Below are 25,006 nucleotides of genomic sequence, written 5' to 3'. Positions count from 1 at the left end.
TGTTCTCTCTCCCTCTGTCAGAATCTCTCATCCTCCCTGACGTGCTCTGGCCTTATTGCCCATATTAGTTCACAGTGATGCATTGCCAACTAGAAACAGACTTTTTAAAAACCAGTGGGCCTGTATTTTAAAAGCTTTGTTTGCAAAATCAATGGGACAGCTGGCTGGGGCTGCTGTTTGCAGAAGAGATACAGAGGGAGAAGGTACAAGGAATTTGGCCAAATGCGAATATTTATATTTTTCCAGATAATTAACTATGGCAGCTTGTAAGTGAAATATTTGCCAGTGCTCATGAACATTATCCAGGGTAATGTTATCTTTTGATTAAACAACATATGTTCCCTAATAATACGTATGTATGAGGGATAAAGAGAAAGGTGCCAAAATGCTCAGAATTTCTTAGATTTGGTGGGTGTCAGCCAGATTCTCATGTAGTTCAAGACTTTCGAGGGAGAAAAGGAGACTAGGATTCTGTTGATTATACATTGTTCTTTTTCTAATCCACCTACAAACAATATTGTGCATGTTAATAATGTGAGTAATAATACATGCAAAGATAACTGGATTAAGTTTGGTAGTAGTAAGCAAAATGAGCAATTTTATGAATTACGGTTTTATTTAATTTCTCCATGAGACTCATTTTCTAGGTCCGTGGGTCTCAAAGGTTAGCTGCGTCAGCATTACCTTGTGGCCTTTGAGAACGACCGACCTAGGTTGAGGTTAGATTGTGTGAAGCAACACAGGAACGTACTGAATTGAGCAGGGGTCCCACTGTGGTATTCGAGACGTGTCTATTCCAGCGTGCTCTGAGAGATTCACATACATTTTCGTTTATCAAAGTATTCGTGATTTGATGAAATGGTGTCTGGCATAAAATCCACCTGGGTTAGCCAAAATTATAACCTGGACCCTAATTATAAACCTGCAAGTTATTTTTCTTGCTGTAGACATCAGCAGATCTTCAGGAATACACACAAAAACAGCATCAATGAAAAGATGTCTGTCTGCGGGCATCACAGTGCCCAGATGGGTGCTCAAGTTCTCAGTCACTGGTTGGTTCATTGGTGATGCATCTCCACTCAGTACTTTCCTCAGCAGCTCCTCAGCTTCTTGTAGGCTTAAATTCTCAGGATGTACACTTCAGAAGAATGGGAACATTGCATGGCTTTTTGGATTATTTTGAGTAATATTATTAATATCCTAGCACAGTTACAAATATTAGAAAATATCTAACTCAAACCAAATCAAATATGAAAATATGACAACCAGATTGTCTGTACCATGACTCATTGCATGGTGTCCCATGATCAACAAGTATTATTTCTATAAGTGAAGTAAGTCAGAGAGAGAAAGACAAATATCATATGATATCGCTTATACGGTATGTGGAATCTAAAGAAAATGATAAAAACATTTATTATCTTATTTACAAAACAGAAACAGACTCACAGATTAGAGGAATGGATTTATGGTTATGGAGGGGTGGGTGGGAGGAGGCATAGATTGGGAGCTTGGGATTGACATGTACACACTGCTATATTTAAAATAGATAACCAACAAGGACCTACTGTATAGCACAGGGAACTCCACTCAATACCCTGTAATAACCTAAATGGGAAAAGAATTTGAAAAACATTAGATACATGTATATGTATAACTGAATCACTTTGCTGTGCACCTGAAACTAAAACAACATTGTTAATCAGCTATACTCCAATATAAAATAAAAATTTTTAAAATTAAAAAAAAATAAAAGTGAAAACAACAAAACAAAAAACCAAGTATTTCTAGAATAAATAGAGTCAGGCTCAATTTTAATTGGGTGTTAAGACTGTGGTATGTCAGATCCAGCGTGGTTAGAGAAAGAATTCCCCTAGAATTCATGGACTTCTCTTATTTCAACCTAAGGTGATTAACTCAGAGTCTTCCTCCTGGTCTCTTATATTCCATTGCAACTTTAATTCCCTTTTCTGGTCTAGAGCACCATGAAGAATATGTCAACTTTAATCAGCAGGTGAATCGTCCAGGTTGTTGGATTCTGAAGTGAGGGCTTTGAATAGCTGTGGAGCAACGTGAAGACACTGAGGTATCTAATTAATATATGTCAGTGGCTCGCAACCAGGGCCAATTTTGCCTCTCTGCTGGGGACAGATTGTCTGGAGACATTTTTGAGTATTACAGCTGGGGAACTGCTACTGGTATCTAGTGCATAGAGGTCAGGGTTGCTGATAAATATCCGACAGTGCACAGGACAGCCCCTCTCAGCCAAAAATCATCCTGCTGCAAATGACAATTGTACCGAGGTTGAGGAAACCCTGGCCTGGGAGCTGAGATGCCCTCAGTTCACTGGATGTATTAGGAGGGTAAGTCATTGCAGCCTGTGATGCCTCAGTTTCCTACTAAAAGATCCAAGAAACCTAGAGTGTGACTTGGGAGCACCCAGTCCTGTCAAGCCAGCTAGGAGGAAGACGTGGACAGAACGGAGCGTCTGTTCTCGGCCTTTCCAGAAGAAAGGCTGCAGCTCTCATCCAGCAGCGTGGAATCCAGCTCTTGCAAGAATGTGGCATTCACTCCAAGACTGAAAAACAAATAGGTGTTTTCCTGTTATCCTCCTGTGGAGCTGCGCAAGTCATTACACGGCATTTTGAAGGAAGAATGATCGGTTAATTTATTCTGGCTGGATGTGGAGCAAACCAGTGCCGGACACTGGGTGGAAATCCATACCTGTACCTCATTATCTCTAATGGGAGTTTCAAAGGTGCTGGCGGATTTAGTGTCCTATTTGGTCTGAGTTGTATAACACATGTCAGTACGGCTGTTTCCTTGCTATGTCATTAATATTTAAATAATGTGATTTAAAGGTCTATCTGCACCTACAGCAATATTAAAATACATCATTCAGGTTTTCTAGATGGTTATGCAAAGGACTAGGAGTGGCGACTCGCAGGAGACAGTGAAAAGTTAATGGCCCTACCTAGAAGAGAGAATTAGCCACAAATATTTTTATTGTATGAATATAATTAATAAATTAAGAAGGTTGCATCTTTTTTTTTTTTTTTTTTTTTCCTGGTCAGAAATCTACATCCTTGTATTGAATTGTTGCAAAGATGAACTACAGGGGATGAGTTCTGCCTAGACTAGCTGGGGGTGAGCAGCAGAGGTTGGGGGACTTGCCTTCCCTTTACTGTCTCCCTTCTGAGGTTTCCATCCCCTTTACCTCCGTGGTCCACCCTGGTCGCCTCTCCTGGGAGATGCCTCGGCTGGATGGCTCTACCACCTTTGCCTGCAGTGCACCTCATTCCCAGCAGAGAGAGCTAGTCTCCACCGTTGTTGCTTTGGAAGGAAGCTCATTAACAGATTTACCAATGATGTTACTAAGGAAGGGGTAGTAAACATTTGCCACTGTTTGGCCCCTAGCATTCACCTGCCGCCCCCTCCTTCTATCATGTCTTTGTTCAACTGTAAAGCCAGGTGCCTGGCTCCCACCGTGGGTGACAGAAGCCCTGAGTTTTTCCTCTCTAATTGAGGAGACAGTATGCAAGATAAACTCATCTCAGGGTCCTCATGCTGAGCAGAAGTTTCCTGCTCTTTGGAGCTCTGCAGCTTTCTTGGTTCTCCCTGTAACCAACCCCGCTTTTACAGTGGTCCATAGACTCTGAGCTTCCTACTGCTGTCGTGCTGTGGGCAAAGAATTAGCACATTGAACGGCCTATCAGCAGAATCCGTGCCTGATTTAGGAATGAGCCTTCCTAACGATGCAGGACAAATTGGTCATGAAATGCCTTCCAAACTGTGGTCAAATTTACAACCAAGAGAAGGTGCTTTGGACAAAGAATGTAGTTCGCCATTCCAGTAAGTGAATGTTGCCCACCATCAAGCCAGCAGCCACTCCAGCCACCTTGATGGTGCACCCTGAGGGGAATACAGGATGGAGAAAAACACGATGCTGGCCCTAGATAGTTAAGGTGCATATCCAAGGAATAATTTTAATGAGCCTAGACTCTTGCAGAGCGCACCCTCCTTACCCCATTCTGTCTACAGATTTGTGGGTCTGCCCTGTGTGTGGGTGCACAGAAGCTCAAACAGGGATGAGAGATGGTCCTCCTTGATGGTAGCAAATTGGATTGTACTGTTTATGCCTGAAGGTGACACTTCATCAATACTGGAAGAAGCAGAAAATCTACAGGAGCTGATCTGCCCAAGTTGTTGCCAGGGATGAGGAAGGGAACCCTGAACAAGGCTGTTTGCAGGCAGCAGTGAGAGGAAAACAAGCTTTTTCTTGCTTGTACCCTACCAGTTATTATACTGGTTTCACTTAATTTACCCTTATGAGTTAACAGAGTCAGTTTCCTACTCTTGAAGCCAAAGCTCTGTACACACTATAAGTGTGTCATGCCTCGCAGAGGTATTTGTGTTGCAACGCAGGATAACTTTTTAAATTCAAGGTTAGATTTTTCTGGCATCACAGGTAGGAGTGTGGAAGGAGGAGAATGGCATACTCCTTCACAAGATGAAACACAGTGAGTTCCCCCAGGTTTGGGCTGCATCCTTGCTGGATGCTGTCAGACAGAGGGCCTGGTGGGAAGGTCCACTACCATGGCCACCTGTGGTCATCTTGATGGCTTTAATCATGACCCTGTTTCCAGGTCACTTAATGACTCCAAAACTAGTTCTCTTATCTATAAAGTGAGAATAATAACAACTCATAGAATTGTGAGAATTCAATGAGGTGACACGTGAAATAGCTTTTTAAACTGTAAAGGGGTGTACAAATAGGAGAGATTTTTTCTTAATTTAATTTTTGAATAGATAACACATTTATAGCATATGTGGTTTAAAATATTTTAAAAGACATAAAAAGAAAGTTCCCTCTTACTCCTGCCCCTCAAGCACCCAGGTCTCATCCCAATCTCTTCCAGGTCTACACTGTTTTTAGTTTCTTTATGCATATGCAAACAAAACCCAACATATTTTCTCCCTCATTTTACTCAAAGGTCGAGTTATTCTTCTGTAACTTGCTTTTTTCTATCTAGTTAAATATATATCTTTTCGCAACCTGGCGAAAACACTTGAATTTGTTTCTATACCAATATATAGCTCATTCTTTTTCTTTTTTAACAGCTGGTTTAGTGAGTCCTCTATTGATAAATATCTGGGTTGTTTCCAATATTCTTCTGTTCAGATAAGTCTGCAAAGAAGCATTGTGTGTGTGTGTGTGTGTGTGTATGCACGCGCACACGCGTATATGTATGTATATTTACATATTGAAATTCCTCTGTCAAAGAGGGAAGAGTTTTTCTTTCTTTGCTGGTGCAGGTGCCCTGGTTAGAACAGGAAATCTTAGGCAGAGCTCTCCTTCTGTAACTCTCACCAAGCTCTGATTATTTGGCCCTGGACAAGAACGGATGGAGCCAGAGGTCAGTTCTCTGTAGCTTTTAAATTTGAGGAAAGAGAAGGCCAGCGGGAAGCCTGGGTCTAGAGTTGGATTTCTCTCCTCAGGACGTGATGACTTGCTCCTATGGAAAAGGGACCGATGTTGCTTCTTTTCCATATTTTGAAGCACTTTTCTCAACCAAGGAATGGGGATATGAGCCCTCACCCCCAGCACCGAGCTCCCAGCACAGCTCACTCCGTAACGCGTTAGCCACACGGCTGTCCTGTCAGCGGGGTATCTGATGGGCCCTCGCTCCATTCAATTCACTGTTACAGAGTGAAATACGACAGGTGCCAGAGGAGAGGGAGCGGAACAAGTCCATGTGTGTGTGGCCATCGTTCACAGTTTGTGGTCTCAGAGGCCCAGTGACTGCACTTCCTAGTGGTCTCGGTGGGTGTCATGTCGCAGTGATGGTGAGAGAGCTCACGCGCCCCCCGCAGCTGAGCACAACCTGGTCAGACACTGACCCTTCTGTGGCTTGTCCGAAGGCAGCCGCTGCGAAACGGCAGAGCGTGTTCGGGGCGACGTGGAGCAGTCACTGTGCAGAGGATGTGCTGTTTGTAGAGACGGGCGGAGGTAGCTGCTGAGACGAGCCAGGCGGGACTGGATTGTGACAAGTCTTGATCGCTAAGTTCAAGCTTTCAAACTATTCCAAAAGCTACGGGTTCCGTTGGGGATTTTAAGTAAGAGTGTAACCCCAAACGCGCTTGCATTTGCCTGTAGAAAGAGCACTCTGGCACCAGCGTGGCGATGGATGGAAGCGGAAGACCCTGGGCGGGGAGCGCGGTGAGGGCGCCCCCCTAAGGCGGGAGGTGGCAATGCAGGCTGCGACCCACTGGGAAGCGCAGGGCGTGGGAACCGTGAGGGGTAGGAGAGGGCAGAGGGCGGGCTCTGGGATGACCGCCCGGTTTCCGGCTCTGTTGGCCACGTGGGTGGTGGTGCCATTTATTGAGCTGTACGCCCAGGAAAAGAAGCCGGTGCTGCGTGAGGGCTGAAGGTTCCGTTTGGCGGCGAGCTTGAGTTGCTGGAGAGCCATCGAAATGGAGACGTCCAGCGGGCAGTTTGACGTGCGAGTCTGGCTTGGGAGAGAGATCAGGACTGGCAATTGTACGGATCAGCCTCCTCTACATTTTTTTGCCACCGTTATTTATTTTTCTGGGAATGTTCCTTTCTTTTTTTCCTGTCTGCATCCTCTCTCACCGCCTCAAAACTGCCTTTCCCTTACAGTGGAGACCATGCCACCCAAGATGTAAAACCTCCTGGGAGGCTGTTTCTCAGCTAGTGGGCCCTTGGTGACGGTAACCACCTGCTTGCTGAAATGGAGCCCGGCCTGCGCATTTGAAAGTAATGTTAGCAGTTCTAGTCTCTGACGGATGCCGAGTCCACTACTTACAACCGCAAGTAATGAAAAGATAGATTAAATGTTTCTTTCTTCTTTTGATTACAGGAGTAATTATGCAGGTGTTTATTTGATCAGCCTGTCAGTCAGGAGACTGGAAATTCTTAAACTGCATCCTTTCAAAGCATCAGTGGCAGATTGCGGCCACCCTCTCACTCATGCACGCCCACTGTTTCTTGTCTAATGGAATTAATTAACCATTGTTCCTTCCTTTCCATGTGGATGTCTACAAACCTCCAGGCAGATGCCCTGGTAAGAAACCCACTGCTAGAGAAGAAAGCGAAAGCCCCTTCCATGTGTCGTCTTCTGGCACACTGCAGAACAAGCACCGTGGCATAAATCACTCCAAATTCATCAGCTCTGGCGCACCATCAAAGAAGAAGAAAGACTTCTAATGGGGTGAGCGAATCTTTGTAAATTCAAGAGCTCCTTTGAAAAATCCCTGACATTTCCTGCTGCCATAGAAACCATCTTTTTCAAGTGGATTGTAAATAAAAACAGGGCCCTCTGGCTTCGCATTTATATTATATGTCTATGGTCTTTTAAATATGGAAAAGTATGCTTTATTTCTCTTGGAGGTGTCTGCCCTGTTGATCTTATTCTCATTGTATCTGACTGTAGTCATAGGGAAAGCTTATGTTAGCCTTTCTGGGTTAAGAGATAAGAAATTCACACAACTGATAGATGCCGATATTCGTTTTAATGCAATCGGAGGTTTTGTGTTCCCGAGAGCAGATGAATCATGGAAAAGAATTTAAAAAAATCTCTCCCCCAGCAAGGGTAAAATAGTGTCATAGATCTGTGTGGAATTGCTCACAGAACTCCTGTGACATGAAGGCTGTGACTGTTTGGAGACATTTCATTTGTTTATCACAATTCACTTTGTGAGGAGAACCCAGTATTTCATTGGGGGCAGATATGCGCCCTTTGCGTATCCTTCTCGAGTTTTGACTGGCAGTCCCGCGGAAGAGGGCCTCTAAGAGTCTGCACGGAGGATGAGAGAAGAGTGGCTGGGAGTCGCTCGTGCCATTAGCTACACCTGCCAAACACCGAGCAGGCACGGAGGCATTCTGGGAGATGCAGGGCTTGAAAGCTTTCTTTGCTGACCTTGAGTTAAAGCAGAACTGATTTCACACATATGAAATGCACCCCAGGAAAAGTTCTCCCTCAAAAAGCTGCCTGTTTACCCTTGATTTAGCTAAATGTTCCTCTTTTGCATTCCCCTAGCCTCCATCTTGTCACTCAAGAATACTGAAATTATCTGTTTCTGTTTCACCCACCAAACTCTCCACTTTTTAAGGGCAGGGACAGGGTTTGATTCATTCTTATGCTGCAGTGTCCAGCCAGCACCCTGCACCTAGTAGGTCCTCACGAAATATCTTTCAAACAGAACTGACATGCGTTGAAAAGCTGTATCTTGTAACTAGGAGTGAGCTTCTTCAGGGTGGGTACCATGTCTCATTTATTTTTGGAATAATAATGAAGATAATAGCTTACATTGATTGGCTATTTGCATGCATTATCATTTCTAATTGCCTCATCAATTCTATAAGATACCTTCTATTATTGTCTCCATTTTTCAGATAATGAAACTGAGTCAGAAAGGTAATTTGTTTGACCTGGTGCAGCTAGTACGTGGTGGATCTGGGGTTCTGACACATACTCTCTAATTCCAGAGTACGTGGCCAGTGTCACGATGGTCTGCTGCCTCCAGGCCTACGCATAGTCCCTTATTTAGAGAAGATATTAAGAGATGTTTGTTGAATGAGTAAATCTCATAGGAACTCTGGTAGCTCAAAGTTGTCACGTGCCTGGCTCACTTTTTAGAAGCAGTCAACACCCCGTTTCTCACGGTGCTGCTGGTTGATACTTAGGAGGTTGATCTCATGACCCAATCATGAGAGTTCTTCACAAATATTTTGTTTCTCATCCTTCCAGGCACAGTAGAATTCACTTCCTTGTTACTTTCTGTTAGTCATGGACTTGTGACTTGCCTTAGCCCATGAAATATGAGCAGAAGTGATATGTGTCACTTACAGGCAGAAGCTTTGAGGGCCAACGTGTGCTTCACCATATACGCTTTCCCCTGCCGTGGTGAACGTGGACATAAAGGCCAAGACGGAACAGAGCTCCTTGACGATCCACGTTGGTCGTGTGTGGTGCGAGGGAGAAATAAACCTTCTTTTGTTGTCAGCCGCTGACGTGGGGGCTTGGTTGTAAGTGTAGCATAACCTCACCCATCTTGCCTAGTCCAAATATCAAATGACTGCTTCTCTCTCATTTCAATCATCTGGACATCACTGGCAGTGATGGTCAAAGTACAAGAGGTCTTCAGAAGACCCCTCGTACTTCAACAAATATTAAATTACTCCTCCTACCTTATCCTTTTAGACGTCAAAGGCACAGAGTCCTGCCTTAACTTGGAAACTCTTGATGGTACCCACTAGATATAACTCCTTTTGAAAGTTTTGTTAGTATGATTGCTTTTATGGATTTGGCTATGTCTTAGGTCGGGTTCTGCAGAAACAGACCCAGAAATGAGAATTCCTGTACAAGTGCTTTATTCAAGAAGGGCTCCCAGTGGAGACCAGGGAGGGGCTGGGGGAGCAGGACAGGAAGGGGGAGGGAGCCAAGGCAGCATGTGATCTCAGGCCAAGTTTTCAGGAAGATTCCCAGGGAAAGGTAGGTGACACCTCAGTGTTTTCTTTCCTGGAGCAAGGGAGTTAGGCTTCCCTTCTCCCTTGGTGAATAGTTTTGATTAATGGTTACCCTGTAGAAGATGGGATGTAAACCCCAGGAGCTGACCTCCTAGTAAGATAAGGGCATTCCCAAAGAAGATACACAGGCGCTGGCTGTTGAAAGCACACTGAAGGGGGAGGAAGGGTGTGCACAGAAAAAGTTAATTAGGGGACATTTCTTAGTTTTGACGTATTTTAAACACTCTTTGCTTAGACACTTGTCAGGGAAAAATCAAAGACTGGCCTCCCCATTTCTGGGTGATAATGACAGACAGGGGGACCTGGGGGTGCAAAATGACCTTCCTGTCATCAGGGAGGCAGTCGCGATGAAAGATGATGTTGGTACTTGTGACTTCTGAGTCTGGTGCCAGAGAATTGTGCACCCGCTCTGGGGCACTCTTGGCATGAGAGCTGATTGTATCAAACTCTTAAGTGGGCCCTACTTTAATACAGTCTGACGTGCACACTTCTTACTGGCCCATAAAGACAAATTAAAGTATATCTATTTACATTACAAAAGCATTTAGTGAAGCTGAAAGGTTAAATGCCAGCATTCCTGGAAACAGTTTCCAAGATAGCAAAAATAAGAATCTTACTGTGTAAATTGTTAAAAAAAAGTTTACCAGAAGAGTTTGCAGGATCTCTTTCTTCTGAGGTTTTCAACAAGGACTTATCTAGGGGCATGGGAGTATTATCCTAGATGGGATGGGAAGGGAATGACCTTTCAAAGTCGCTCAGATGTTGTGATCACACTGCAACAAAATTGGGATTCCACGTAACTGATCAGAACTGTTTATGCACAACACCAGACACTACATGAACATATGGCAGGAACACAGACACTGTGGAATGTATACATTGCATCGTTAACGTTTGTGTGACTTCTGACTTATACATCTGTCACAAAGAAGGAATGAAGCCTGTGGTTATCTTTCTCTTAGACTGACAAATGAATGTGTAAAAGTTGGAGAAAAGACAGACATTGTATTTACCAGATACTCATAAACTACCAGAAGCTGTAAGTAAATGTGTGAGAATCAATTTCTTCGTGCTTGGGAATATTACCAGCATTTCAGTTGTAACTGCAGATAATGTGAGATTTGAAAACAAATACCAAATATGTTCCTGTTTGGAAATGTTTTAAACTTTAGTCTTTATCAATAAATCTAAATCTCTTCATTCCACCTAAAGCTCTGACATGTTATTTTCAAAATGTTGTGTTTTCCTTCTGGCACACACTCTTCTGCTTCCTTACCCCTTCTATAACAAACAATCATACAAACAAACAAAGATCGCCTCAGACCTTTAGAGTTCATTGTGCTATGCTGGCCCCAACTCAAAAGTTGTCTGAACTTCTTAGCAGAATCATTTCAACATGTTTTGTTTTACTGTCTAGCTATAATACTTACCAGGTCTTTTTTTTTTTTTTTTTTGAGAAAGGGGAGGAGCAGGAATGAAATACACCTTTCATTATAATTTATTTTAAGCAGGAAGGGAACATGGCTGTGCAATTGGCTTTTTTTCCCTTGCAGCTCTTGGATTCCCTGACTCTTTGTGGAGTCTTTCTGGGTGACTCTAGGTTACCTGCTGCAGCAGAATTGTGCCTCTTGCCTCTCAGTATGGAAGGTGCATGTATAGCATGATCTGTGGCAGGTAGGATCAGCAAGAAGTAAAACACTAAAGCTTATGGGTACAGGTAGATGTGGGTACGGTGCTTTAAAAGTGTGTCCACAAATTCTTTAAAATTCTACTGACACCCCATCTTCCTCTTTTCTTTGAATCTGATTTTACCCTCATCATGACCCTGAACCTTAGCTTTTTCCTATTCTTTTTCCTTCTATCTTTCTTTGGGTTGGGTTCTCTTATCCTTTTGTCTATGCCTTTACAGGCACCCAAGATCTTCTTATTCCCTTACCCTTTCATTTTGCCTGCTTTGACCGTCACTAACCACACACAGCTCCCCAGTGTCTGTATTCTGTTTCCAGTATTGTCATAGGTGTGCATTGTCGTGGAAAACTGGTATGAGACTGTCTGTCTAGTAAGTATCCATGCCCCCCTTTCTCAGCGGGGGCCTCAGTTCAGCAGGAGACTCCTTTTCATTCTATTCTGTTGGTTCTCTCTTATGTCCTCCTTTATCCCACTCTGCCGTACTCAAGCCCTCACCTCATCTATTCCTCATTATTTTCTCTCCGCTTATAATCTTACCTTCTGCTTTGCTAAGAAGACAAGTCTTTCAAGGTGAGCCTTCTCAAATAATTAACATCCTTACCCTCATGTTTGTAAGGAAACATCCCCTGAAATAGCAGTGGCTCAAACAGGATAAAATTTATTTTCTCTTATGTATAGTTAAGAAGTGGGAGGTTCGGGGTCCTACTTTCATGATCCTCAGGAACCCAGATACCTTCCAGCTTAGTGCTCTCCTGTACCTTGGGTGTGGCTTCCATCTTCATGAGCCACAATGGCTGCTTGAGATCCAATGATTGTATTCACATTCCAGGAAAGAGGATGAAGAAAAGGAAGAAAACAGGTGTATCCCTTTGTTTAAGGACACACCCCAGAAATCACATACAACACATCACCTTACAACTCACTCAAGAGTTAGCCCTCCGGCTTTGGTAAGTCTGAAGAATGCAATCTTCTCTAGGTAGCCATTTGCCCAACTAAAATGTCAGAGGTTCTTTTTCTAAGGGAGGAAGGAAGAACAATGCCACTTCATGATATCTCTGTATAGTCACCATTCTCTGCCTTTATTTGTCTATCCAAGGAAATTGAGTCCTGTCTCCTTTCTAAGATGACAACTTCTGTATGTTCCTGTGATCCCACACATTTCATAACGATGTGAAACTGTATACTTGTTTTCAGAATTAGGTTAACTGTGTTTATTTCTCTTTGTATTTCTGACAGTGAACATTTTTCCTGCCTCTACCATTTATCACATTTGATTCTTTTTGAAGATGAAGTTATTCCAGAGGTTTAGTCACTGTATTGAATAAATAACATAAAATTACTCTTCTGCCTGCCTGCTACCCTTTTGTATCTTTTGAGCTTGCTTTAATTAAAAAAAAAACGTGACTGTGAATATACATATGTGTATATATGAGCATGATATATATGAGTATATATGCGTATATATGAGCATGATATATATGAGTATATATGCGTATATATGAGCATGATATATATGAGTATATATGCGTATATATGAGCATGATATATATGAGTATATATGCGTATATATGAGCATGATATATATGAGTATATATGCGTATATATGAGCATGATATATATGAGTATATATGCGTATATATGAGCATGATATATATGAGTATATATGTGTATATATGAGCATGATATATATGAGTATATATGCGTATATATGAGCATGATATATATATGTATATATGTGAGCATGCTACTCATTTTCATGTCATTTTAAAATGCTTTATTAATGTTTCATTTAAAAGTTAATGTATTGGTTATGAATACATTATTGGTCTCAGGAAGTATTAGCCTGCTCTGTTATTTTGGCTGGGCTATTCGGATCTAAGAGATTGACTGTAATCTTGTACCAGAGAGGATGCTTTGCAGGTAAATTTTCATTTCATGATAAAATGTTATCTGGTCCCATGATATGTGACTCAGTCTTAATTTATAAAGCTGACCGAGTGATGGCACAGAGAAGCCAATGCCATTGAAAGAAGAATTTTTATTATGTATATTTCTTGAAAAAAGGGGACACACATGCCATGCGGGGTCACGCGGGGAAGTACCAGGTTTGGTCAGGAGGTGGAAGCAGGAGTGAGGGGATAGCCTAGGCCGCAGGGAAAGGAAAGGCAGGGCAGGGTAAACGCTTTAGGATTGGGTAGTTTGAATAATTCCAGTGGGCTTTGGGGCATAGGGGCTGTCCCTAGCTGTCTGGTACCTGGCCCTCGGTGATTAGGGCAAAGGAATATAGTCTCCTAGAGTGCATGAAGCAGAGAGAGGAGATGATTTAGAATGTGGGCTCTGGATTGCATAGTTTTCCTGTGAAAGACTTGTTCCTGGCAGAGCCCTTTGTTACCTCTAGGAACTGGGTAGCCCTGATGGGGACAGTCTCTCCCTGCCAGCGAGGTATTTAAGATGCCAAAACATAAGAAACAACACCAAAAAAACCCCATGATTACTCCAGCCCGCCATCACTTTCTTAGTTCTCGTCTTGTTATCTCACCACCCCATCTCCGTTTCCTCTTGCTGTCAGATTATGTTCTCTCCTAACATTCAGACCTAGGTCATCCACTTCTTTTGCTTTTCAATCTGGTGCTGTCCTCATGCACTTTCGGGGCCTTAATCAGTGCCTCTGTCTATCAAGGATAGGGGTGTGGTCTTGGAAACTCTAGTTAGTGTTTCTCTTTGGACCTCTGCTTCTTTGTGTATAAAATGGGAGGGGCTGGGGAGTGGAGGAAGGCTTCATTTTTCCTCCCATCTATGCCTTTTTTCTCAGAGGCCATAACAGCCCCTGAAAAGGGGCCTCTTCCTGAGATAAGGTGTGGAGGATATTCTCCATCACCACGGTGTTTATTTACCCGGGAGAACAGAGGAGGGGAAGATGGAATATCTCTGGGTCTGACAGGAAAGGAAGGAGTAGGAACAGATTTCAGAACTCTCTGCCATCCAGTTGAGTATACGACACTCTAATTCTGCTTGTATATTCATCCTGGTGGTTATTAATTTTAAGCACCCATAATATGAATGTCTGCTGTTTCCCAGCACAAGCCATTGTCTGCAGCCTGACAGGTCTTTGTTAATTGTCTTATTTCCACCAATGTGTCTTTCTTCATCCTTCTCCTCTGCCTTGCATGCCCTCTCCCCTTCTTTCCTTTTATGTTTGCTCTTCAAGGCCTAGGGCTTTTAACTCCTGATTTTCTTCTCTGGTTTTTCTGACCTTCCTGAAGCTCTTCTGCTGGGTTTAGGGTCAGCACCATACAAGGATCCCTTAACTAATCCTAATTGTTATATATGTGTTAGCTTTTTTTTTTTTTTTTTTTTTTTTAAAGAGATTTTGCAGATGTAAGTAAGGTCCCACCCAAATCAGTGGATTTTTTTTTTTTAATTTTTTTAATTAATTATTTATTTATTTTGGCTGTGCTGGGTCTTCGTTTCTGTGCGAGGGCTCTCTCCAGTTGTGGCGAGCGGGGGCCACTCCTCATCGCGGTGCGCGGGCCTCTCACCATCGCGGCCTCTCCTGTTGCGGAGCACAGGCTCCAGACGCGCAGGCTCAGTAGTTGTGGCTCACGGGCCCAGTTGCTCCGCGGGATGTGGGATCTTCCCAGACCAGGGCTCGAACCCGTGTCCCCTGCATTGGCAGGCAGATTCTCAACCACTGCGCCACCAGGGAAGCCCCTGTGTTAGCTTTTTAAATTGGACCCTGAGCTTTGGGTGGTCAGAGGCCGCTTCTGGATGAATGTGGTCACCGTTTACATAGTACGTTTTCTCCATGGATCTCCCGATGGCCTGCTGTTCTTCTTCCTGCATCAGCTGAATGCTCTGCTGCTTCAGAATTCAGTGCTTTTACCCATGTGATTCCCTATATTTGTACACTCCCTCCATCTACACTACTGTTTCATTGGCCTCACTATGACTGCTTTAAACCTCAGTCAATTCTATAAGCTTTGGTTTGCTTATCTGCCACTCCCTAGGCTGTGAGCCCCTGGGGGAATGTGACTGGCAATGCTTGGCACACAGTAGGTTCTTAAGAACTGCCCTTAGTATAATTGAGGAAGAGGCCCAGCTGGCTTTTCCCATTTTATACTCTTCTCCACCCAAGACCCACCACCTTTATTTTAGCTTGAAGGCTGATATTTTACCAGCACAGAGAGGGACAGAACGTGCCATGAATTCTGACTTCTATTTGACCCTGTAGAGACAATCTGAATATTTCCCCTGTGGGTGCTTGAGGGAAGCAAATTAGCCCCATGCTTGTCAGTTTCCCTCCTCTCTTCGTGCTGTAGATGAAGGTACAAGGAGTGAAACTGGAACTCTCTTAACCTTTTCAGGTCTTCAAATAATGATTTTCTAGACAGATAAGACTAAATTGGTGTTGGATCTCTGCTCAGGAGCAGGAAGGATGGCTGTTGACAGGCTGCATGTGTCTTGCTCTCAGCTTCATTGCCTTCCCTGCTTCTCGGTGGAGGAAATCAAAACTCTGATGGTCAGATTAGGTGGTTCTTAGCCTCTGGCCCTTGCCTGCTGCTGCCGATGTGAGAATTAGGCTTGTCTACCGGTTCAGATGAGGTGGTCAATAATTTGAGCACTTGAAGAAATGATTGAGGTAATAAGATCCTTAAAGGAAAGGGCTCCTGAAGTGTTAAAAAAAGCCCACAACCCAAAGCAAACAAACGGCAGTCCTCCCCCTCGGCTTCCCACTGAAGAGCAGAGGGTTACCTACCCAGAGTAGAGGACAAGGTCAAAATCACCTACTTCCTAGGACTGCTCTGAACTGCCTCTATTAGTCATTCCTTTGAGTGTAGGCATCCGTCTAAAATGGAGCTGCCTGTTAACCAGGAGACATCTGCTGTTGACCTGTGTTAACAAGACTTTCATCCAGGTGTTCAGCTGGTCTTGGGGGAGCTGGACGATGGGTCAGGTGAGTCTTTTAAGAGGAAAGGAGGTTGGCAATAATCCAGAGGTCGGGGTTTGTTTTCAAGGCCCATTTTCATTACATCCCACAGAGAAGGTAACTGGTGGGCATTGGCTTCTTCCCTGAAAAAGATACATCAGTGGTTGGGAGGAGAGGTCCTCAAAAACACATGTGGCTTAGGTTTCAGTGTTGCCAAAACTAGCAATGGCTTCTTCAAAGCATCCTTATCAAGGACCATGAGTCAATCCACATTTATTGGGTGCCTTGACTCTTGGAGGAATGAGAATTGGAAGGCCCGATAGGAAAGTTGTCGTCAGACATCTTTCTGTTTAGTGGTGGGCACCATTATAAAATACACTTTTTCTGTACCTGCTCCTTTATGTTACTAATCCTTTTATGGGATGGCTTTGAATCTCAGTCATATAACTCTGCACTGTCTGGGATAAAGCGTTAGGAGAAATAGGCCTGGATAGTCATTCCTCTAAGGTTTAGCAGAAATCAAGCTTTATTTATTATTTATTTTTCATGTTCTATAGCTAAAGGATACAGAGTATCATTGCATCTGACTGTCACAACAGTACGACTTTTCTTCTAAAACCAGTGGAGCAGGATTGGTTTTGTGCAGTCACACAACTAAGGAATCTGAGAGTCACAATGAACCACTAAATAAAGCCTAAATAAGACTGTATAGAAAATACTAATAAGAGGCTGATATTTTTTCTCTCCATCTTTTAGTCTCTTGCTCTCTCTTTGTCTCTAGCTCTCTTTCCTTGTGTTTATAGAAGGATGGGAGCTCTCTAGATATTACATGGTCATTTTTTTCCTGTGACCCTTTAATTTCACTAAAACATCTCTCATTATTGGGAAAAATTAGGTTCAGAAGAGCATTTACTATTGTTCTTTGGTTTACTTAGTGGAAGATGAAATAGTTACTTGTGTGGCGTTTATGTGATTTTTTTTATAGTCCCTAAACTGAATATTATACAATGGTATGACCTTTTTATCAAAAAGCTGAACAGTTCTGGCCTGCAAAGTGTCCAGGGCATAGATGATCAAAGTCCCCTTCTCTCTGTCTTGATCAGACTCTCACCAGGTTCATTTTAAGCCACATTTCTCAGAGGCCAGTGACGAGGCCTAGGGTAAAGTCATACTGAGAAAACATGTCTTATGAGCTGAAGGAGCCGGGGGAACTGTAGCCTAGAAAAAAAAAGACTAAAGTGAGACTTCATTTGTTGTCTTGAGATATTTAAAGTGGTGTCCTGTTGCAAAGGGGCAGAACTTGGCCTGATGCCTAGGAGTTCAGGGCAGGGAGACCTGAGTAACTATTCCATCAGAATTGCTAAAGTCATGAGACTTCTGTCACTTGAATTATTCAAGCAAAGGCTGAATGCTCACTTGTGGGAATGTTGTAGGTGAGATTAGGCTGAGTTATCCTGTATGCCTGCATCTCAGGTGAGGTCTTCCCCAGAATAACCCTCAAAAGAGCAAGAATTCTTTTATATATGAATTCTTACACAGGGAATACAACAAATGTCTAATTGGGGAAGACAAATAAGCTTGGAGATTCTTTACATACTTTAGTTGATGCTACTTTTAATGCATTAAGATTCAAATAATAGAATCAGTAAAAGATGAAGCAAAGGAATTTCTGAAAAATTTAGTAATGGTTTCTGGGTATTTGACCTTGCAGTTCAAAATGTTGAGGTTGTTATAAATAAATAATTTAAAAATAATATAATACAACAGTACAGTAAGAGTTTGCTCTCTGGCAGTGGTTCTTATCTGGGAACGATTTTGCCTCCTGGGGGATATTTGGACATTTTTGGAGCCATTTTTGACTGTCGTGACTGATAGAGGTTGTGCGTGCTACTGCCACCTAGTGGATGGAGGCCAAGGGTGCTGCTAAGCATCCTGCTGCTCTTAGGACAAGTCCCCACAGCAAAGAATTATCCAGCCCAAATGTCAGTTGTGCTCTAGCTGAGAAGTTTTGCTTTAAGGAAATCAGGAATATAACTACAAGACTAATAAAAATCATCTCAGTGACAACATCATGTGGAGTCACAAAATCCTATATTTTAAACAACTATTATGGGAGTAAAGATGATGTGTTTTGATGAACCACGTTTTGTGTTATGCGGCTCAAAAAATGTCTTTGGTAACAGCAGACATTCTGTTGTCAGCAGTGTATGTGAAGAGTTCCAAGAAAGCTGTTTCATAAAATGTGTGAATGAAGAAAGCAATATTTCTTTTTTTTTAAAATTTATTTATTTTATTTATTATTTATTTTTGGCTGTGTTGGGTCTTCATTGATGTGCACGGGCTTTTCTCTAGTTGTGCTGAGCGGGGGCTACTCTTCGTTGCGGTGTGTGGGCTTCTCCTTGTGCTGGCTTCTCTAGGCGCGCGGGCTTCAGTGGTTGTGGCTCGCGGGCTCTAGAGTGCAGGCTCAGTAGTTATGGCTCACGGGCTTAGTTGCTCAGCGGCATGTGGGATCTTCCGGGACCAGGGCTCAAACCCATGTCCCCTGCATTGGCAGGCAGATTCTTAACCACTGAGCCACCAGGGAAGCCCCAAAAGCAATATTTCTAAATCAATATGTTATTGTATATAATATGTGATTTTAAATATTTATTTGTAACAATTTAATAAACTAAATTTTATAGTCATTTGGCAATGTGATTTGCTCTAATAGTTGATATATTGAAGAGGGCCTGAAACAATTTTTTGTCCTTCTCATTGGGAAAAATGGCTGCATGCCTTGTATTCAGGCGAGCCTTGTATTTGGATGTGAACAGAAAATCTAATTCCAGGTCCTCCTAAGCTCTATGTGTCTGTGTTTGGTCATGGCATACATTTTTTGTCATGATATGAAATTCCTTCCTCTTATGAATCTGGAAATAACTTCCAAAGGTAATCAAATCTTTCCTACTTTTATTTGCTTTAAAAAATTACACACTGTAAAATTCAGCACATTCTATGAGTTTTGACAAATGCATACAATTGTGTAACTACTGCCACAATCAAGATGCAAACCAGTCTATCATCCTCCAAATTTTCTCTTGCTTTCCCTTTGTTATCAACCCCTTTCCTCCATGTTCCTGGTTTTAAAATTTACTCTTACACAACTTACAAGTAGAATGCTTATTTTCAAAATAAACTCTTCTGCAGAGACCCAGCATCTAAATCAGACCCACGCAGATCTTCTCTGGGCAAAGTGGGTCATGGGGTCCTGAGTTCACCTACTCTGCCTCCCTCTGGCCCCAGCAAGGGCCTTGGGGACTTTTTTGGGAAACTGGTGCTCTGTAGAACAGCCAGCTCCACTGATTAAATTCTTCCATTGATCAAATGTTAGGTCAGCCCTTACAGTGTGCCAGGCTGGTAGCTGGGGATGGAGAGAAGGATGAATCAGATAGATATGGTTCCTCCCTTTAGCAAGCTTAGACTCTAGTAGACTGACATCAGTCAAGTGTCAGTGAAGCTGAGGAAAAAATGATGTCTTCTCTGATGGAATTATCCCTGCTCCTGAGCAGAGGAAGCTTCATGGGAACCCTTAGGGGGAAGGTGCAACCATGAGAAAGCTGGTGTGGCCAGACAGGCAAGGAGTTCCTGGAAAAGTCATCAGGGATTAGACTGAGTAAGGGTTTGTTGAAGGAAAGAAGAAAGAAAAAGAAAGAAAGAAAAGAAAGAAAGAAAGAAAGAAAGAGGAAGAAAGAAAGAGAAAGAAAGAAAGGAAGGAAGGAAGGAAGGAAGAAGGAAGGAAAGAAAGAAAGGAAGAAAGGAAGGAAAGAATAAAAGAAGGAAGGAAGGATATTGAAAGAAAGAATATTGAAAAAATTGAACTTCATCTCAAGATTTGGGGTGAAGGGTGTTACACAAGACAGTGACATGTTCAGAGCTCTCTCTCAATTACACTGGTTACCATTAATAGAACAGATTAGAGTGTGGGATGGGCAAATATGGATGTAGATGGAGTAGTGAAAAAACTGTTTCAGCATCAACGGGCAGGAGATGATGGTTGGCACATGGAGGTGATGGTGAAAATAAAAACGAGGTAATTCATTAAATATAGGCTTCAGAGGTAAATTAACACTGGCCTATTGCTGAGATAAGGAGAGAGTGACAGGGAGGTTGACCAGATGTCTGGCTCGGGGACTGCACTTACTGAGGTGGTGCCCTCTGGGTTTGGATCAGGTTTAGGAGGGGAATACAGAGTCTACTTCTGAACGTGTTAGACTGTGGGGCATGGGAGATATTCAGAAGGAAATCCAGAAGAGGTAGACCGATATCAAGGTCTGGAGCTCCATTCCAACCATTGTTTACTTATTCTTTGGAAAGACCCACCACATTCTGGTCCTTAGCTAGGAATTGGGGTGAAAGTATAGCTGTGATGTGGTTGCTGCCCTGGAAGCACTGGAGAAGGAAACAGGATACATTTGGATTAATGTTGTAAAAGAAATATGTTCACACAGCCATGTGGCTCAGCAGAGGATGTGATTTCTTTTGCCTGAGGGAGTCAGAAAATTTTTTTCCAGCTTTGCTAGACCAAGGGTTTTCCTAGATCGAAAGTGGAAAGAACATCATTCTCAGGACAGAAAGTAAGTACAAAGTTTGCAAGGTATGAAAATTGATGGTCCATGTGGGGACTTTCAGATAGCTGGGTATAGGCAGGCTGTAGAGACTGTGTACTAGGGAAGTGGTTGGAAAGAAAGACTTTTGGGTCCAAATGTTGAACATGCAAAATGCTTTGCAAGGGAGAAGCCAGGCAGGGCAGCAAGGAGGAAGGAGACACAGTAGGATCTGTGGCTGCAGATTGCATTGTGGACTGGAGAGAGAGGGGCTGGGGTCAGGGAGACGGGCTGGGAGGAATCCCAGGTGTCCAGATGGGAGAAGAGGAGGTTCTCAAGGCTGTGGCCATAGGGATGGAGAAAAAAATGATGATTCGGGGACTTAGGAAGCAGAGTCTAGTGGTCTTGGTGAGAGAAGAGATGAAAGGACAGAAGACTATATTGTTTCCATTTTGAACAAGCAGGTTGTCGTGATGCTGTTCATTGCAGGTAGGCTGTAGAGGAGCAGCAGTGTTGTGGTCAAGTAGTGAATTCCGTTTTGCACATGTTGTTTGTGAGCTCCTGAAGGGCCTCCGTGGACCCCCAGTGGGAGTGAGGATGATGTGAACCTGTCGTGTCAACTGTGATTCTCTGGCAGGTTGTGTCAGACCCAGCCCATACTATGTTGCATTCCAATGGTTTGTTTTATGAGTCTCTGCTTAGATTATGGGTATTCCCAGGGTAGGAGCTGGGCTGTATTTTCCCTTTCTCTCTAGAGATATGTTGTAGGGCAGTGTCTTTCAAACTTTTTTTACTTCAACCACAGTGAGAAATACATTTTATATCATGCACAAACATCCATCTAAAATATACCTAAAATTTTCTTAGAAAACATTTACCCATAGCAACTGCAGTGCACTGTACTCTCTCCTTCCCTCCCCTCATCTCTCCTCCCCTCTCCCCTTCTCATCTCTCCTAATTTCTTCTTTTCATTTTCTATTCTAATTTTATTTTAAAAAGTTACTCCTTCCTATATTCACTTCAGGACGAGTAGTCTGCTGTCAGCTGTGTGTTAACCACTGACGCGGAGCACAGAGTGTAGTAAAGATCCTGGAATCTGTAGTCAGGCAGACTCAGGTTTGAACTTTACTCTGTCACTGAATAGCTGTATGGCCCTAGGCAAGTCATTTAACCTCTCTGAGCCTCAGTTTTCTCACTTGTAAAATGGAGACAAATGTTTCAGCCATAGTGAAGAGCAAATAAGAAAGTAAATATATATTAAACAAACCTAGTGGTATTAGTTTGTCTTGCTGCTCTAGCAAATTATCACACAATTAGTGGCTCGAAACAACACAGATTTTTAAATCTTACAGTTCTGGAGGTCAGAAGTCCAAAATGAGTCTTACTGGGCTAAAATCAAAGTACAGTAGGGCTGTGTTCCTCCTGGGGGTTCTGTGGGAGGATGTGCTTCCTTACTTTTTCTAGTTCCTGGAGGCTGCCTGCATTCCTGGGCTCATGGCCTTTTCTTCTATCTTCAATGCCGGCAGCACAGCATTTTCAATGCCTCCTAGACTAACCTTCTGCCTCCTTCTTCCACATTTAAAGGACCTTGTGGACTCCCTCTTGCAAGACCACCGGAATCACAACTAACTGCTGAACAATCATTGACAGGAAGACACTGGAACTCACCAAAAAAGATACCCCACATCCAAAGACAAAGGAGAAGTTGCAGTGAGATGGTAGGAGGGGTGAAATCACAATAAAATCAAATCCCATAACCGCTGGGAGTGTGACTCACAGACTGGCGAACACTTATACCACAGAAGTCCACCCACTAGGGTGAAGGTTCTGAGCCCCACGTCAGACTTCCCAACCTGGGGGTCCAGCAATGGGAGGAGGAATTCCCAGAGATTCAGACTTTGAAGGCTAGTGGGATTTGATTGCAGGACTTGGAGAGGACTAGGGGAAACAGAGACTCCACTCTTGGAGGGCACACACAGAATAGTGCACATCAGGACCCAGGGGCAAGGAGCAGTGACCCCATAGGAGACTGAAGCAGACCTACCTGCTAGTGTTGGAGGGTTTCCTGCAGAGGTGGGGGGCAGCTGTGACTCACCGTGAGGACAAGGACACTGGCAGCAGAAGTTCTGGGAAGTACTCCTTGGCTTGAGCCCTCCCAGAGTCCGCCATTAGCCCCACCAAAGAGCCTGGGTAGGCTCCAGTGTTGGGTTGCCTCAGGCCAAACAACCAATAGGGAGGGAACCCAGCCCCACCCATCAGCAGACAAGCAGATTAAAGTTTTACTGAGTTCTGCCCACCAGACTGCCATATATACACTAATATGTATAAAATAGATAACTAATAAGAACCTGCTGTATAAAAAATATAAATGAAAAAAACAACAACAAAGGAACTTGTGTACATTGGTCTCACCCAGATAATCCGGGACAATCTCTTTATCTTAAGGTTGGCTGAATAGCAAACTTAATTCCATCTGCAACCTTGATTCTCCCTTGCCATTGAACATACTGTATTCACAAGCTCTGGGTATTAGGATGTGGGCATCTTTAGGACCACTATTCTGACCACCACAACAGTACAGTGAGTAGAACCTCATGGGTGTCCAATAAAGACCTGATACATTGAAGTTCCCTTTTAACTCTGACTGTCTGTGAAGTTAAAAAATATGTATAATATGAAACAATGCAACACACACACAAAAAATCTGACCTTTAAATACAGATTCAACTTTGAGCCAGATGCCCATTTAACCTTTGGGAAATTGACGTTTGACGCTAAGTACAGGACTTGGCATTTGACTGTCTTATAGTTTTGAACACAGGTATCAGCATCAAAGAATCTTCTTTAAATGCTTTGCTTCAGTTGAGAATTTGGTGAGCATGCTTTGTTGCCAATACTCAAATCAACGATGAAAATATTGAGCAGGCCAGGCCTCACGTCGAAGTCTTGAAGAGTTCTCCTGGAGGCTTTTCTTGGCCCTGAAACTGATCATTCATCAATACTTGCATCTGACCTGAGAGATAGAAGGAGAGGGGGAAGAGAGAAAGACAAGAGGAGAGAGAGAATGACTAAGAACAAGCTGCATTTCTGAGAATATGACACAAAGCAGATGTTTTTTCTGGGGATTGGTGTCTTGGAAAAAAAATGGAGTTATAATAAGGCCACTTTTTAATAAATATTTGCTATTATTATTATTCTACCTATTTTCAGCATTTCTCATAGACTAAACCTGGAGCTACGTATAAGACTCTTGCTGTTTCATGTTGGAAAATTCGCCTCCCCTGCCGATGAGGTTAAAGAGCTAAATCCCTGGCTACTCAGGCAGCTTGTGAGCCTGCAGTCAGGGCAGTGCCTAGTTCCCTGGCACCTTGACTGCAAGAGATTTGAAAGAAGGGTCAACAGCAGCACAAAAGGATCTGGGAGCTCAGGTCGCATCTTCAGCAGCAACACAGAGGAGGGTGACATAGGGTCAGAGTTAGGGATCATGAAGGTGAGTTTACAGCAGGTCTGCCTCCTCTGAGCTGGGGGAGGGGGAGGTAGTGATAAGGGAGACAAAGCACCACAGCCACATAAGAGAAGGTGAAGGATGTCTCCACTCATTTTAATGTTTGGCCCACATGGCATCAAACATGGGGGCTTTGGGGACTGTCCAAAGGATAAGTTGACTTTTTCATACTCCATTGTCTTTCCGTGCTCTTGAAGAGTTCCAGCTTTCTGTTTTCCAGATGTTTTGCCTCTAGATGCATGACTGAATCATGTGGTTGCCCACTGACATCTGAAGTCACATTGATTCAAGGTAAGGCTGTCCCGGAGTATAAGGTTGGTTGTTCTTCTGAAACCATGAGCAGGGGCCTGGCTGAGGACAGTTCTGTAACCCAGTGCCTAATCCAGAGCAGACCCTCAGTAAATTTTTGTTGAATTTGAGAGAGAATGGATTCAAATTGCTTCTCAATAGAATTTTGTATCCATTTTCTTGACTCCTGTTCATTATGCAAATAATTTTGTAACGAACTCTGCCTTTTTTTTTGTGATAATAAGATTTCATACTGGGAAGAGAACAAACTTGGAATTAAGCCCATGATCAAATCTCCATCTGGGCATTTACTTATATTTTTGTGATTTTGAGACAATGATTTAAATGATCTGTGTTAGTTTGCTCATCTGTAGAATGGAGTTAATAGTATTTCCCACCTTACAGAATTATTGTGAGAAGTACATAAGACTTTTTCTACCCCACCTGAGTCAGGATGCTTTTGG

At 43.0% G+C, this 25,006-nt stretch overlaps 1 long non-coding RNA gene across 6 annotated transcripts in view; it reads left to right on the top strand.

The window, feature by feature from the left end:
- LOC309631468 overlaps positions 1–25,006 on the top strand; it is a 102,757-nt gene that overhangs the window by 47,725 nt on the left and 30,026 nt on the right. For 4 of the 6 annotated variants that reach the window (XR_014246268.1, XR_014246269.1, XR_014246271.1 and 1 more), the window contains 4 exons: positions 1,980–2,086; positions 7,074–7,232; positions 22,334–24,239; positions 24,475–24,545. This is a non-coding gene — a long non-coding RNA (uncharacterized lncRNA). The remainder of the gene's footprint in view (positions 1–1,979; positions 2,087–7,073; positions 7,233–22,333; positions 24,240–24,474; positions 24,546–25,006) is intronic. The other 2 variants (XR_014246270.1, XR_014246273.1) reach the window with 1 other exon arrangement.

The sequence above is a fragment of the Balaenoptera borealis genome (genome assembly GCF_965194805.1).
Source record: "Balaenoptera borealis genome assembly, chromosome: 6".
Taxonomy (NCBI): domain Eukaryota; kingdom Metazoa; phylum Chordata; class Mammalia; order Artiodactyla; family Balaenopteridae; genus Balaenoptera; species Balaenoptera borealis.
This window is presented reverse-complemented; position numbering and strand designations above follow the sequence as displayed.